At 41.7% G+C, this 15,516-nt stretch overlaps 1 protein-coding gene across 1 annotated transcript in view; it reads right to left on the bottom strand.

The window, feature by feature from the left end:
* Positions 1-9,755: 9,755 nt before the first annotated feature.
* The window catches only part of SYNE3 (spectrin repeat containing nuclear envelope family member 3), a 69,774-nt gene continuing 64,013 nt past the window's right edge, over positions 9,756-15,516 (bottom strand). The window contains exon 20 of the mRNA XM_015865328.2: positions 9,756-14,481. The gene's annotated coding sequence lies outside the window, so the exon portion shown is untranslated. The remainder of the gene's footprint in view (positions 14,482-15,516) is intronic.

Genomic DNA, 15,516 nt, shown 5'->3' on the forward strand with positions numbered 1-15,516 from the left:
ACATTACGTTACTTTATGCTACTTGTCCTAAAATCTGTAAATGCTTGTGGGAAATTATCTGTGAAAACATTATACGCCTACTAAAAAGTAACTGATTACATACAGCAATGAGTAAAGAACTTCTCTTAAACAAAACGCCATCTCAGATTCTGTTATTAAAGTCTGCCTGCTTTTTGATGTGTAAGGACCATCCTATAACTGAAAAAGCAGGTTACATTTAATTAAGTCCCCTGGTTCAGTCTCGTTACTCGGGGCAACACTGTAAACACTTGGCAGGGTCTGAACTATAAGAACAGGTTTATTAAAACAAGATCTTGGTCACATATGAGAAGGCAGGGGATATACAGGAAATTCATGGGCAACTTATCACTCTTCCACATCATCTCCATTTTTTTAATTATTATTATTTTTAGTGTATGCAGAAGGAAAATATTAAAAAGCTTTGTTTATCATCTGCATTTGGTTCCTTTGCATATCTTACTTGTGAGTGATTTAATGAGTTGAAATCTCAGTTTGAGAGGAAAAGTTATACTTGAAGATTGTCTGATTGTAGCAACAAAACCTCCAAATCCCGCAGATAGGTTTTGTGCCTGAACAAGAGTGCTTTGTGGTTCCTGCTAAAATGACAAGTGAAGGTGCCTCCACAAAGGAAACTATAGATTTATTTATGTGATTGTAGCTACATTTCCTTGGTTTATAAACAGAGGTCCTATATGAACACTCCATCCATGAGTGGATTATATTCTGGCTCTGTGTAAACATGTTCCAGGCCAGTGATAACCAGGAAAAGATGTCTTTCTTGAAAAAGGCACTTCTATGTGTGGATATAACATATACTTACCCCAGGCCTCAGAGGAGGGTAACTTCCCTCACATGCTTGCCCTAGCTATCACTGGCTGCCTTTGTCAAGTAGCTAAAGAGTATGTCCATATCTATCCCTGCTAGACCTCCCTCTGGCCACACTCCCCCATGTCCTTGTACTCTGCAGGCCTGCAAGGAGCTCCTTTGCTTGAGACAAACACAGCATGGGAATGCAGTGAACATTTGGGTCCCACAGGCACAGCCCTTGAGTCTTTGCAGGCCTTTATAGCTCCTTAGCAGTGCTGCAGAGAAGGTGAGGATCTCACTCAGTTTTTTAACCTATTAAGTTTTTTCGAAGTCTTCCTGAACAAAGAGTAAACCCAGAGGCTTTCTTACCCTATTACGCAATGAAGAAAAGGCAGGAAAGTTAAAGCCTGAAACCTTCAACCAAAAGCAATCCAAACTACAATTTAACTCTCACATTTTACACTTACAGTACAACCTGACCTGAATGGTGACTCCATTTCAAAGCAATAAGTATGCCACCACAGGTCTCATCAACACTTCATTTTTCTTGTTTAGCCCGTATCTGAAACACCAAGGAGTGCCAGCCATGAGAAAAGATTCATTAACTGTGCCAGATGAATTGCTAAGCAAAGATTTTGCTTTTATTACCCTGTCTGACAGCAACCCTCAGCCTGGCTCTGCTACCCACACACATGTAAACACTGGGAGGGGTACCATGTAAAGTAGACTTTCAAAGCAAAACACGAGAAAAATCAGGAGAAAAAAGACAGTCAAATTTAACAAAGTAGGTAGGATGTTGCACTCAAGAATGGGTGCAAAAGGAATGAGAGAGACTGTATTAGGAAGATTAAGCAAATGGATGAAGTGAGGTTATGCACACACACACACAAAGCTATAAAATATAAGTGCCTTAGGAGTGTTTCTTTGAAGGTAAGAAAGGCTGCAGTAAAATGTGTGTTCTGCTCCTCTGACAAAGTTTGGTAGCAAGCAATGAATTCATTAGCAAAACTGATATAATCAATAAAATGAATACCAGCTTTGAACGAGGAGTGCAGTGACCCACTAAACCAGTGCCAATCTTGATGCCTTTCAGTTGCTAACAGAGGATGAGGGTGTGGTGACTGTTGGCCCTGCCTCAACGTACTGCTGAGAATATGAACAGATTCTGGTGTGTCTCCTCTTTTCTTGACTTCTAGAAATCCCTCAGGCCACACTGATGAGCCACATTGATTCACATAAACAGCTGCAACCTAATGGTAATAAGTATATTACAGGGTCTTCTAAGAGGTCTCTATGTGCAGTAAATAAGTTTCTCTATGCACTGTTAACTTGGATGGGTTTATCTGAATTTATATTATTTGCTTGCTGCAGAGGCGAGGTTTTTATGTACCAGTCTAGGAGCAAAATGCACTTTCCAGCATGCGGTGTTATTTTCAAGGCTGGGCCTTTTGTACTGGTGGTGTCCTATCAGGGAGCATTGTGGATCTGTGGAGGTGAGGTCCTTGTCATTCTGCACTGGAGAAGCTAATACAGTAGAAACAGGGTTGTATGGGTCACTCCTTGCTCTTCTTCTGCTTCTTCTTTTACTTTTTTTTTTAAACTTTTGTGAATGTGATCTATTTCAAGGCAGGATTTATTGAGAACATGCATCTCTACTTGACAGAGGCAATAGAAGAGGTCCTTCCCTGGCCTTCAGGCTAGTTTACTTACAGTCAGCTTGGTTTTCTGCTATTCTTTCACGCAGTCTGAAGGCTGGAAGAAAAGGAGGGTAGTTATGTAAATCTCATTTGAAAATTATGCACTTGCGGAACTGATTTGTTTCTGTTGCCATGGCCCTTTTGTTGAAATGCTTCCCCTTCACTAGGACAAAACCCTCCACTGATTCAGAGAGCACTTGACAGCAAAAAGCTCCATATAGTTTTTCGAAACTCGTTCCTTATTGTTTAATTTTTTTTCTCTTCCTGTTATTTTTCCTCAGTTTCTGGTGGATGCAGGAGGCAGTTGATCTCATCCCTGTGATAGTACAGTGTAATTCTTCCTCTCTAGGCTGCACTTGCTCTCAGCTCTGTGTGACCAACTGATCTCATGTCTTTCAGATTCCTTCCTGTATGTTCCAGCACGTTACGAAGTTTTGTTGCTCCAGAAGATACTAAACCAAGATTGCAATGTGTAGCCATTAAAGAAATGGGTTTCCCACATAAAGAGATTGTTTATTGCCCTAACGGCCACAAAAAGACCCATGAAATAAAATTTTCATCTTCAGAGCCCCTGAGTGTGTCCTAGGAGTTTTCAGCTCTTCAGCATCCTATTCCCACAACATCAGTTTCTCCATTTCTGATCTCAATGAAAAAGGCAGCGATGTCAGCTTGGTGCTAGCAGTGGCTTAAAAATGACTCAAGAAATGGAAGAGTCAATGCCATGTCAGGGCTCACTGTATTTTGAGGTGATGGATATTTCTGTAAATAGCAACAGCTGGTAAAGCTGTGCAGGTAGAAATGATCCAAACCACAACTGAAAGTTGCTCTGGGACAACTCACTCTGCCTCACAATGTTCAGCTTTAGGTGACCCTGACCAGCTGGCCAGGTTACTTTCTTTTGCCTGAATTTCTTTGATTAGATAAATTTGAGGTACTTTTACCGCATACACAATAAATAGAAGGCAAGGGCTCTAAAATAATATTCACTGGCAAATACTGTTTCTTGACATAACTACAATCATTTAATACGGTGTAAACAATAAATCAGTTGCCTCAAACACCATCCACTAATGGAAATTCAAGTGGAAAATGGAGATTGCACAGTCTATTTTTTACCCTATGAATACTAGCATTGGAAGCAGGGCAGCAGGTAGTCATTACAGTGCATAAGTACTGTAGTTGGAGATGCTATAAAAAATGACGGTAACATTGCTGGTTTCCATCTGTAGATCTCAAGTCTTTTGTATATTGCAATGTTGTGCAATTTCCTGACTTAACCTGCCTGAAACAAAATTGACAAGCCCTGAAATAACATTTTATTTTATAGAAAAAAAACCAAACATGCATATTTCTGCAATAAAATGTTTGTAGAAGAATTAATTATGTGTGACCTATTCTGATTACTTCATCACAATAACAAAACAAATTATTTTCTTATAAGCAAGCAAGCAACAGTGCTCCTTTTAAGCTTCCTGACCTCTTTCACGGCATTGAGGATATCAAATATTCTCCAAATGCAACATTCAGCTAAACTGCCTGTCAATGCAGCTCCCTTCAGAAGTAATTCAGCCTTCCTTCTATTTGTTTCTATTCAAAGAAATGGTTTCTATTGTGCAACCAATGTCAGCTCAGCTTGACTGCGAGAAGAGAATCTTTTGCTGTCCTCCCCAGATCACATTGGCTTGACAAGTAATAGAAATACATAAGCCTTTCCAATTGAGTGGTAGTTCCCAGTAGCTGATGAATAAGCTGATTTTTTGTGTGTTTTTGTTTGTTTGTTTGTTTGTTTTTTGAGTAAAAAGGTGCACGACTGAATTCCTTCCCTTCCAGGATGAGGTTTTTGCAGTATAAGATGCACTAATGGTTCCAAGCTCTTCAGGAGCAGTCATTTGCAAACCTTACTTGTATTTCACTGAATATTTAATGTAACATTTCTGCCAGAAGTCTCTGAAAATAGGGAGAATTAAAACCCAGCATCTGTTTCTCAGCAGAAAGAGGTTGATGATTTTGGAAGTTTTCCTTTATCGTATTTCAAAGCATGACCTTGAGGAATGCTGTCAATGTCAGATATGTCCTTGTGGTTGCTGTATATGATGGTTTGGAAGTCATGGCCAGTGATACTTAAAATCTGTCAGAGATTACAGTCCTCTTTACCAACCTGGATCCTAGATGATAGTCAAAGGGAGAAGAAATTGATTATTTGCATGTATTTATGCTTTGTTTTCACTGGCTTAAAAATTTCTTTGCAAAAATGAACAGCAGTTAAGGAGGAAGACAAGAATATGAGGCACCACCACTTGGCAAATGTTCTCAACTCAGCTTTGATAGAAATGTTTGTCATTCTGCTCCCGAGAACGACTCAAGAATATGTGCATTTATGCTATAACTCCACTGATTTGAACTGGAAGATGAAGTCATAGTACAAAATGCAGTTGGTGCTATGAGATATGGTTTAGTGGTTTGCTGTAGCAACAGCAACGGGAGGATGGTTGAACTAGATGATCTTGTAGGTCCTCTCCAACCTTGTGATTCTATGAATCTATGATTCTATGGTGTTGAATCTGGGGGAAAATTGGGAATGGAAAACACTCTGTAACTCTCCCTTCAAAGAACTGCTGAAACTAAAAACATTTTGTACACCTTCTATCTGTCCAAATGAACGCAGTAGAGATGAGTTTGAATGGTTGTCCCCTCCTGCAGTAACTGTTTCCAAGACTGTAAAAGTGCCAGGGTAAAAATTTGCCAAAGGGATGTTTTCAGATTTGGGAAGATCTGTCAGGCTGCCCAATTACACAGACCTTTAACATTCATGAATTTAATTTGTCACATCTCTTGTGAAACAAAGTTAAACAAGCCAATGGACTATCACATTAAATTCAAATAAACCTTTGTAAGAGGTCTGGGATTTCAAGATGAGGTAAATGCATGACCACATGCCATCACATTGGATAGTTTTGTCTTTTATCTTCAGTCCTTTTTACCTGCTTTTACACAACTCCTGGCATTTTATTGCACAACTGATTACAAAAATAGTTATCTGTCCAAGAGCTCTTTCTGAAATACCATTGAAGTGTCTAGCATAGAGGCAAAAGTGATCAGGGCTCTTCACACGTATAGTTCATTTTCTCTTTAAGAAGAAAATACCAGCCATCAAGGGTTTTTAAATTCAATGGGGAAGAGAAATACATAAACCAACAGCTGAAAGCTAAAGCCAAGACAAATCTAAATGAAGAGATTGTAATAGAGAGCCAGTCATGCAGAGACGTGATGATTTGCCAACTCTTGGTGTCTTTAGAGAGAGCGTGGGCCTTTCTAGAAAATGTGCCCTAGTAGAACACAGCAAAGTTTATGCAAAAGTGGGTTTATTGTGCAAAGTGTAATGGTCTGTAATATAAAAGCCAGATCAGAGGATATGCCTGATGGTCCTCTGCCTTTAGTTTAGTGAGCCTTATCTTAAATGGGCATTTCTATTTCTTTTCATCATCTTTTTTTAGCTCTTACACAGGTTAGGTCCAAGAGTTTTAATTCCACTCCATACAGATTTCTACCTTGGGAAATGAAGGCAATGAGTAAAGAAAAAAGCAGTGACACCAACTGAGAAGTGATAACAGCATGCAGTTAGTGCTCAGCCGCTGGGAACTAATGCACTCATTCACAAAGTGCAAAGCTGCCGTCAGGCGAAATGTTTTTGTCACTATCAAACAGATTGTGCTTAGATCCATTGACAAAGGTGAATGGTTTGATAGTCATAATTTAATCCTCTGTTACCAATACAGTAAGACAGTTGCTGAAACACACAGTTCATTTTTTTCAAGGTTATCATGCAGTTAAAAACAAACACATTGGCACAACATTTGGAAACACATGTTGCAAGACATTTGTTACAGCACAGTTCCTACCTCTATATTTATATAGAGCATATACCCTCTCTGTGTTGTGTGTGTATTAAATTACATGCATATGTACATTTCCATACACAAATATATGGAATTAATGAAGATAAGAATAAATAGAACATGAGTGTGTGCACACATCTGCATTCAGGCACATCCAGGCCCAAAGAGATGCTGCCCTCTGCTCCCCTCATGCAGCCTCTAAAAGACTCATCACTTTAACATACCTGCAGAAAGAGGCTTAAGAATGCAAATAGAGTGTGCCCTGCTACTAGGTGACACCTTTAGAAAGCTCTTTTCCCCCATTTGTTCTGAGAGGAAAAATGTAATAGCCATACAGACCTTCAGGATACTACAGTTATTCGCTGAGTTCAGAGCACCTGAATTTGGAAGATCTGGAAGTCAGTTTTCCTTTGGGTTGTTATGTGATCATGTATAAATCATTTCTCTGAAATCATAATTACCTACAGACAGATGCTATTGCTGACCAAGCCCAGCTCCTCTTAGCTCTTGTACACTCACATCTTCACATGGGAGAAAAGCCACCTGGTTTGATATTACCTCTGCAAATAGAAACTGATGGATCTATTTTGACTTATGAAAGTAGAGACAGAGATCAGAAGTCTATCTTCATGCACACTTTAAATTAGAGGATCACATACAGCCCTACTCAACTCTTAGATTCTTTATTAAAGCAACTCAGTTGGTACTGCACGTTCTTGATCCCTCTGCTCTCACCAGGAATGGTCAAAAAGTTCCTAACATAGAGATATTGTTGCAGGGAGTGGGGTAACCTCCTCAGCATCAGAAATTCTTCTTGATTTTCTTCTTGCTGTTGTTGTAAATGTTGTCTTCTTAAAAGGCCAGTTCCTCCGAGGAAAAGAGTTCCAAATGTATTTGATTTGAGGAGGGGGGAGGGGGGTTAGAAGAAGGAAAAGGAAAGAAGGGAAAGAAAGAGAAAATGGAAAAGAAAATAGAAAAGGAAAAGGATGTAATGCTTACTGTTAAAAATATCTGAGCTGATTTCAGTGATTTTTGAGCAGCTGCAAGTATGCTTATTTTCTGTCTTCCTTCCATGGCTGAGCAAGTCAGTTCTCAGCTGATAGTGAAAGGATTCTGTCTGTTTAACAGTACACATCATTTCAAAGAAAAAATACCTAAGGTGCTCAGCCAGCTTCCTGATGCTGGAGAGGAACACCCTGCAGCCATTAGTTCCATGAAGGCGCATGATGTTGTGTATGCAGATTACAGCCTGTAGTCATGGTCATGTATCCTACAACCAGGGTCAAGTCTCACCTGTCCATTTTATGTTCTGTGAAAACCACAGCTTTATTCAGGCCCTGGCACTCGGCTTCTGACAGCTCAGTCTTTTTTCAAGGAGCTGGGCAGCAGCTGACAATGCACAACACAACACAGCTCACACTGTTTTCTGCCCACAAAGCAGCCATTGAACATTGCTTAGGAGTCACTAGCATCCAATGTAAATTCTAGAAGAACTCATTGTTTTTACAAAGATCACATGTAATTTGTTGCCAGGCAGCCTACACAAATATTTGAAGCCTGCCTCTTTCTTCATACAATTAAATATATATATATATATATAAAACCAAGCACTTTAACTTTGTGCCACATAAGCTGGGAGGGAAATTAACCCTGTCCTGTGCAGAACCCAGACATGAGGTTGATGGGATCACTATGGCACACATTTACTTCATGGGGACAGCGCTGGAAAGGACTTGAATTGGAGAATGGCTGCATATTTAGTGCCTTGGGTTAGACAACCTTAGAGCATCATACATCCTGCCAGTGCCTTGTGGGTCTTTGCAATCCTTTGCCCTGGACCAGTGACCCCAGAATCTGATCTCAAGGAGACATTTATGATCTGTGTGAAGGGAGGATTATGAAGGTAATGAGGATGGCCCTGAGAACTGACTTGAAAGTTCTCCATTTGTATCCTCTGCATATATGAAGTAAATCACCAGAAATACTGTTTTCAGGACATTTTCTAGTTGTCTCTCTCATACTTGGTTTCTTAGATTCAGTTATTATTCTGCTTTTTGAAACTAAAGATTCATGCTCAGAGCAGTCACATAAATATGACCTGAACTCCCCATGACTGTACTTTATGTTACATCTCATACTAGTTTTAAGTCTGTTCCCTCAAACTGATTTCAGAACCACCTGGAACCAGACTGCAAATGCCATTTGGGGTGGCTTGACCCACATTTGGCAAATGAATGTTAAAGGTTGTCGGAAAGCATCCTTTTTCTAAGCAATGAAATTGTTATTTATAATCAAGTCTTGATCCTATGGTATCTATTGATTAAGATAATTCCCATCAAAATGTCCTTCAGTAAGTGAAGGAAGAATAGGCAAACATTCTTCTTTTGTTTGAACTCCTGGAGCTAAGATCATCACCAGGAGAATCAAAAGGCCCACGAGCCTTTTGCTAAAGTGATGTGTTTAAGTCCGACCCTGTGCTGGATGCCATCCTGCTTTGTTACACGGAGTTGGTGTAGAAGTTGATGCATTATCTTGTAGATACGGTGATGCACAGACTCGGGCAGCTCAGGGAGGTGGCGGAATCACTGCCCCTGCTGGCATGCAAGAAATATGGCACTGAGGGACATGACTAGTGTGCGTGGTGGTGGTGGGTTGGTGGGTTGGTGGCTGGACTGGATGATCTCAGTGGTCTTTCCAAACCTTTTGCAAACCCTCCCACCGCCATTTGGGGCCCGGCCCGGCTGTGCCCAGAGCCGTGCGGCCGGGGCAGCGCTGCCCTCTGCTGGCGGCGCCGGGAACTGCGCGGGCAGAGCGGGGTCGAGCTAAAGCGCCCCACGGGGTTACTCGGGGTTCACACCTACGTGGGGCCACCACCTCCTCCCACCTCCTCCCACCTCCTCCCACCTCCCCACGGGTGCAGCCCGGACATGCCGAGGCACCCGGAGCCCTCCACCTCTCTCTGAGGAACGCACTTAATGGGACAGCTCCGTCATTAGTCAGAACTTCTAATCTGGGGGATGACGTACAGCGTTTTCTTATTTCTCTAGTTAACCCGAAAGGTCTGACAAATGCACTGCCAGCCTCAGCAGAAAACTAATCGTGTGCTGTGCGCTCTGCTGGGACCCTGGGGAGAACGGTCAGGCCAGGAGCATGGAGGCGCACACACAGGGCCTTGTTCCTGCACTGAGCTGCAGTTGTGACACAGCACAAAGCTCTGCAGAGCTTTTAACCCCATTATGCCGCTGTTATGGGGCAGGATGTGGGAATGCCACATACACACAAAAAGCCAGACAAGTTCAGCTCTTCAGCCATGTCCATCCTCATGGCTCCTGCCCAGGGCACCTTTAACTTTCAGGGTGGAGGATAAAACACAGAGAAAGGAAAACCATTCTCACCCAGCTCTGGGTAAAGTGGGATTGCAGTGACAGTGCATCAGGGGGAGAAAATCCCTGAGCGTGACATGCTGCTGTGTGAGAGCATCCAGCAGCCCTGACAAATCGAATGGCGAAATACATCTTCACCTTTCCCTGTGTTTTTATTCTCCTTCACATGGCTGGAGGAGGAAAAGAAAAACAGCCTTCCTAGGAATGATTCCAGTGCTTTAATTTCTATTTCAAAGAATCCAATTTATTAGGCAGCAATAGCTGAGATTACGCTCACTGAACGAACTCTCAAAGGAAACCTCACCATCTAGGTGTATTTTTCATTATACAATAAACTCTGAACTCCACCAAAGGTGTTTTCTCGTAACGTTAAACTCAGTGCCCGACAATTATTGTCCAGCTCCATTTGGTGCCAGAAGTGCATTCAGCGGAGAAGTAATAAATCCTTTCATGCTGTTTAATAAAACAAGAAAATGTGTTGCTCACACTTGGATGCTGGGCTTTATTACACAAACACAGCTAAAAAAATAAATGGAGTATTTCCTGTTTAGAAGTGCCTACGAGTCACGTGATGTTGATTTTCTCCAGGTGTTGCCATTCTAAATGAAATTTTCACTCGGGTTTTTTTTTTTTTTTTGTCTGAAAGAAGTTGTTTCAAAGTGCAATAATCAGCATGTTGTTAAAGGTGCAAAACCATTGTAAATATATATATATAGCATTCAGTGTACTGCAGTGAAATCAGATGTGGAACATAGCGGTTGCCAAATTACACCAGATATTTCTGAGACACTTTACCACTTGCTTGAGTGCTTTTCTGAGTTTCCACCCAGGAAAGAAAGAAAGAAATGTCCTGCAAGGTCTTAGAAACCCTTTCAGTTGATCGTATCTCTGTGTAGGGAGGTGGAGTTATTTTCTACTCGGGTGGCCTGGTCTTGGTTAAAGGTGTCACCCCTATTGTAAAATAAATGCCTGATTAAACTAGATGTCTTCAGTAAGGTCCTCAGCACTAAATGGAAACAGGTCCTCAGGCAGGATTATCTGTTCCTCCATTTCCACTGGCTTAAATGAATGAGAAATCAGTCACTCCATCAGTCCCTTAATAGATAAACGTTCTGGTTTGGGGTCTGTCCTGCACTGCTTGTGCTTGCAGCACCTCTGTGAACCTCCTGTCTCCACACCCCTCTGCCTGATGTGTGGCACAGTAGTTATACGAATCAGAGAACAAACCCATTTGAAAACCATCAGCTTATTATTTTAGGATTCTTTTTCATCCAGGTCATTTTGCTGGTTCGGTTGGTCCAACAGCAGATGACTGTTGTGTTGGGTAAGTATGGCAGGGGCAATAGGTGGGATGTACCTTTTGAATAACAGCAGTCATCAGATGGCTGAAAGTGCTTGTGAAACCAGCTCAGAGGGTTCTGCAAGCCCAGCACCATGTGCATCTCCCTGCATACTTTTTTCCCATAGGCCTCACTTCAGTATGGCATTTAAATGACTGCATTTTGAGCTCATACATTCCAAGGTAATTCGTATTTAATTTCAATTTAATTATATTTTTGACTTAAATTTAATGATAAGCATAGATTTACTTGTACGTGCAGGGTTAGGTATGTGTTCACGTTCTTTGTTGAAATGAGACTATTTCTCATGAGGAATATCATAATTGCATGTAAAGAAAGGAATTGATTTTTCCTAATGGGTGAGTGGGTAAGAATGCAGCTTCCAGTTATGAATTTATTTGTCTCATTAGTTGAGAGATGATTTATTAGTTCTTTCTCATTACTGACAGTAGCAGGTTTCCTCCCACCTGGTTGTAACTCCAGGACTCAGAGTTCTCCGGCTAAATCAGGCCACAGGTTTAGTGAAACCCTTCCTTATCAGGGTTGGTTTTACAGAGCGATCGGTGGGCTTAAAATGTTTGAAATTCAGCAGACTCAGATTTAGACTCTGTCTTTGAGATCCTCTGGTGTCTTCCAGCTCAAGTGATGCTGTGAGGTGTGAGATCCTCACATTGTTTCCATTGAGACAGAAAAAAAGTGAAGCTACATGACTGTGAGGTGCAGGAAGGCACAAGCACATCTCTCGTGTGTCTTCCCCCTCCATTGAACAGCAGGGTTTCAGCATGACACAGAGAGCGTGTCTCTGTCCTGGCAGGGTTTGATGAGCACAAGTAACATAGGCAGCGGTGATAATAATAGAAAAAGAAAGGTGAAAAGACTTGTGGTTTAAGAGGGATTTCAAAGACACTCCAGAAATGCTAAATATCAGGAATTACACAATTAAGTGAAACCTTCTGCTGGTATAAAGTATATTAAAAAAAAAAATAGGTCTGTCTGAGTAGAAGTGTGATGCCATGCTGCTTCCATTATATATGAATAGTAATTGGAAACAGGACATCTGCAGAAATTAACCATTAACCGTTGAGCACTAAAATCTTTAATTGAGTTTGTAAGCCCTTAATGGCACAGTTAACCTTAAACATAGCTCAGTGCACGCACTACCTGGTTAACACTGGTTAATAACTCTAACAGCTGATAATATTTCACACCCATGAGAGCTCCAGATTAGCAAGAGACTTGGTGGAATGAGCTCAGCTCACCGCTCTTTTGGACCACAGACATAACAGCTTAACCTTTTTGCTGTAATGGGTCTTTTCAGGTTTTCCTATTTCCAGGCCTGTGTGTGTTGAGAGCACCCCTACCCGCACGGCTTTGCAAACTGCAGACACCGTGTCCTCAGAGCACTGCATGGCATAGTGTTAGATGGAAACTGTGTGGGCAGTGATGGATAAACACGCGTCAGGTGATGCGACAGCTGGAAGGGGTGGCTGGAACTTGAAGTTTTCCATCGCAAAGAGTGATGCTGTGAATAACCTGAAGAGAGCAGATCTACCCCAAGGTATTGTAGGGAGTTGGAGGGATCTGGGCTACAAGGAACAGCCTGCTGGGCTAAAGAATAATTCAGAAATCTTAAAAACACTGTTCTTGACCATTGAGGTGTATGCACTAGGATGTCGCAGCCCAAGAAGTCTGGTTCAGGACACCATATTTCAGGAATGTAGGCAGTTTAGATGGACTGGTGCAAGAAATAGAGCTAAGAAACATGTGGAAACAGAGCTGCTGAAAAAACACATCATCTAGGCCAGCAGTTCCAAGTAAAACTTGAGAAGGGGATTCAGAGGTATCACTCAGTGGTGTCAGAGCTAGTCTTCCTAGTTAACAGGCTTGTAAGCAAAGAGTTGATATCAACTTCTAATATGTTTCTGAGGTAGTTAACTGAGTTTGTTCCTGAAGTGTAAATAAAAAAGGCAAAACGTTTTTGCATGAATGATATTTTTGAGTCTACTGCTGTTATTTTGTGCAGGGAGTTCTCTGAGCTGCCCGCAGCTGTAAGGACATGCTGCTGAGATGCCAGCATGGACTTCTCCTTCCTGTACACTCTTCCTGGCAGCCCTTTGCTTTTCCCATGCACGGCATATAACCTGAGGATTCACTACACAATGAGCAGCTGTGCTTTTGTGGCCATGACCTGCAGCACACAATGATAGAAAATGAAAACCTCCTTCCTTCTCAACCTTCTTGTTTTCCTTAATGATGTACCAAAAATTAATATGAATTCCTACTTGTCTTTTTCATCACCAGTTATGAACATCACAATAAACTTGGTATTAAATAATTGCCCGTTTTTCTGTCTGCTTTTACAGCTCACATAATCTCACATCATGTTGGTACAGGTCAAACCCTTGGAGCCAACATATGTCTCTGAAACTACTTTTCTTGTCTTCATACTCTAGGAATCCTCTAACCAATTCTTGCACCTCCTGAGATGTTTTGCTGACCACAGTACATAAAGCACAGATTGCTGCTCAGTGCAAGGCATGGGTTTGCATTTAATGCAAACCTCTCTCTGACCGTGGAGATTGAGTCCCCACAAGGCCTCCGTTTTGTCACCTTTTGCAGATTCGTCTCCTAGGCACCCTCAATCTTTACTGCCTCAGACTTTGCTTCCTGTGGACTTGCAGTACCTGCCGGCATCGATTGCTTTGCAGCCATTATTCCTTTCTTATTTTCCCATGTGTTTTTATGGCAACTTGTGCTGATTTTCTAGACTAGCTGGGGTATCTGGGGCTGCTTTGTGCCTTTGTTGGATGTTTTGTTTTTCTTTCTTTTTCCCTAATGGCAATGACTTTATTACATCCCAGCCTGTGTCTCCAGGCCTTCTGCTCTGGGATTCCTGTTTGGTTTTCTCATGGAGCAGCCCTTTTCCCTTACCATTTCCCTGTTGCCTTGTATTGCATTTTTATTACAGCAGAGGCTGTGTCTACAGGTCCTTCAGGCTATTTGTTCTGAGACTTTTATTGGATTCTCAATAAATATGTTTGCCATTGGGGGTCCTTAGCTGGTTTCCTTACCTATTTTATTGAAGCTGTGCTTCCAGACAAAATGTTAACCAGCTATTTCAACAGCAATCTGGTTTCTCTTCTGAGCCCTTGCACGGTTTCTTACATGTTTGCATTGGCTGAGTTACACCTTCTGCTTTTTTTGATGTTTCCCTCACCTTCAGGACCTTTTGTGGAGTCAGTCTGGGTGCTTTTCTTCATCTATCTCCATTTGGCTTGGGAGCACAACCAAACCTTTGTAGCAAGTGGCAGGCAGAATGGAAAAGGCTCAGGACCCTCTGCAAAACCAAAAAATCCAAGGTTGTAGCTAGACAGAGAAAAGCAGATCATGTGACTGTAAAAAGCAGTTCCTCAATAAACTGGCTTTTTACTCAGGACTGGCCATGCTCCACTCAGATACACGGAATGAAGAGAGACGGACTTGATGTCTCACAGGCTGATGAGATTGTCATCCTGGGGAGAGTCAGCTGGTGAAGCCATGGTGTGATGTTACAGGTGCATCAGCTGGCATTGATGCTTCAGGTTTCCAGTTCCTTTTTCCTCCCCAAATACAACACTTGCACCTGTGAACAAGTCCTCATGCAACAGGGGGATGGTTGAATGTCCCGATGCCCACATCCACTGCTGAGCCAGTGCAGTGCCCAGCACTCTATGGGAATGCAGAGGGCAGTCAGCAAGAAGCTGATGCTTATGCTGCAGATGAGAACTAGCCTGTCTCCAGCCTAATCCTGATCTTTTAAAGTCATTTTTGGATATTTCATTGGTTTTCTATTTTTATCTTGGATAAAAAGGCTTATGGGATCACGCTGTGCTTCTGTGTGCGTTTGCATGTTTGTCTGCTCTTCCCTTTGGAACGAATGGATCAGTTTCAATCAAATCTGACAGAGGAGTGAGAATCACAACAATCAAAGCTCCTACAGTTTCTGTGTTAAAGAAGCGGACAGGTAGAGGAGAGAGATGCTATTAGCAGCCTAGGAAGGGAAATCACACAGCATGAGCGCAGCTATGTAAGACATCAGAGAATCCACACAGGAAGGAGACACTCTAGAATCTTTAGCTACAAGAAGTTTAGATCATGGTTAATGCTTTACTAGACATAAAAATCCACCCATCGTTCAAGTTGTCTTTCCTTAATTAAGTACATATCCTGTGTGCAGTAAAAGGTAATTCTGATGGAGAGTTTTCTGGGCTAAGGGCCTTCATAAAGCCCTCTCTCACCTCTAACAAACACATACTGCAGCTTCAGTCTAACTCAGTTAAGAAGAAAAAAAAAGAAAAAAAAGGCAACAAAACAAATGTCAATACAAATACAC

Source organism: Coturnix japonica, chromosome 5, assembly GCF_001577835.2.
Source record: "Coturnix japonica isolate 7356 chromosome 5, Coturnix japonica 2.1, whole genome shotgun sequence".
Taxonomy (NCBI): Eukaryota; Metazoa; Chordata; class Aves; order Galliformes; family Phasianidae; genus Coturnix; species Coturnix japonica.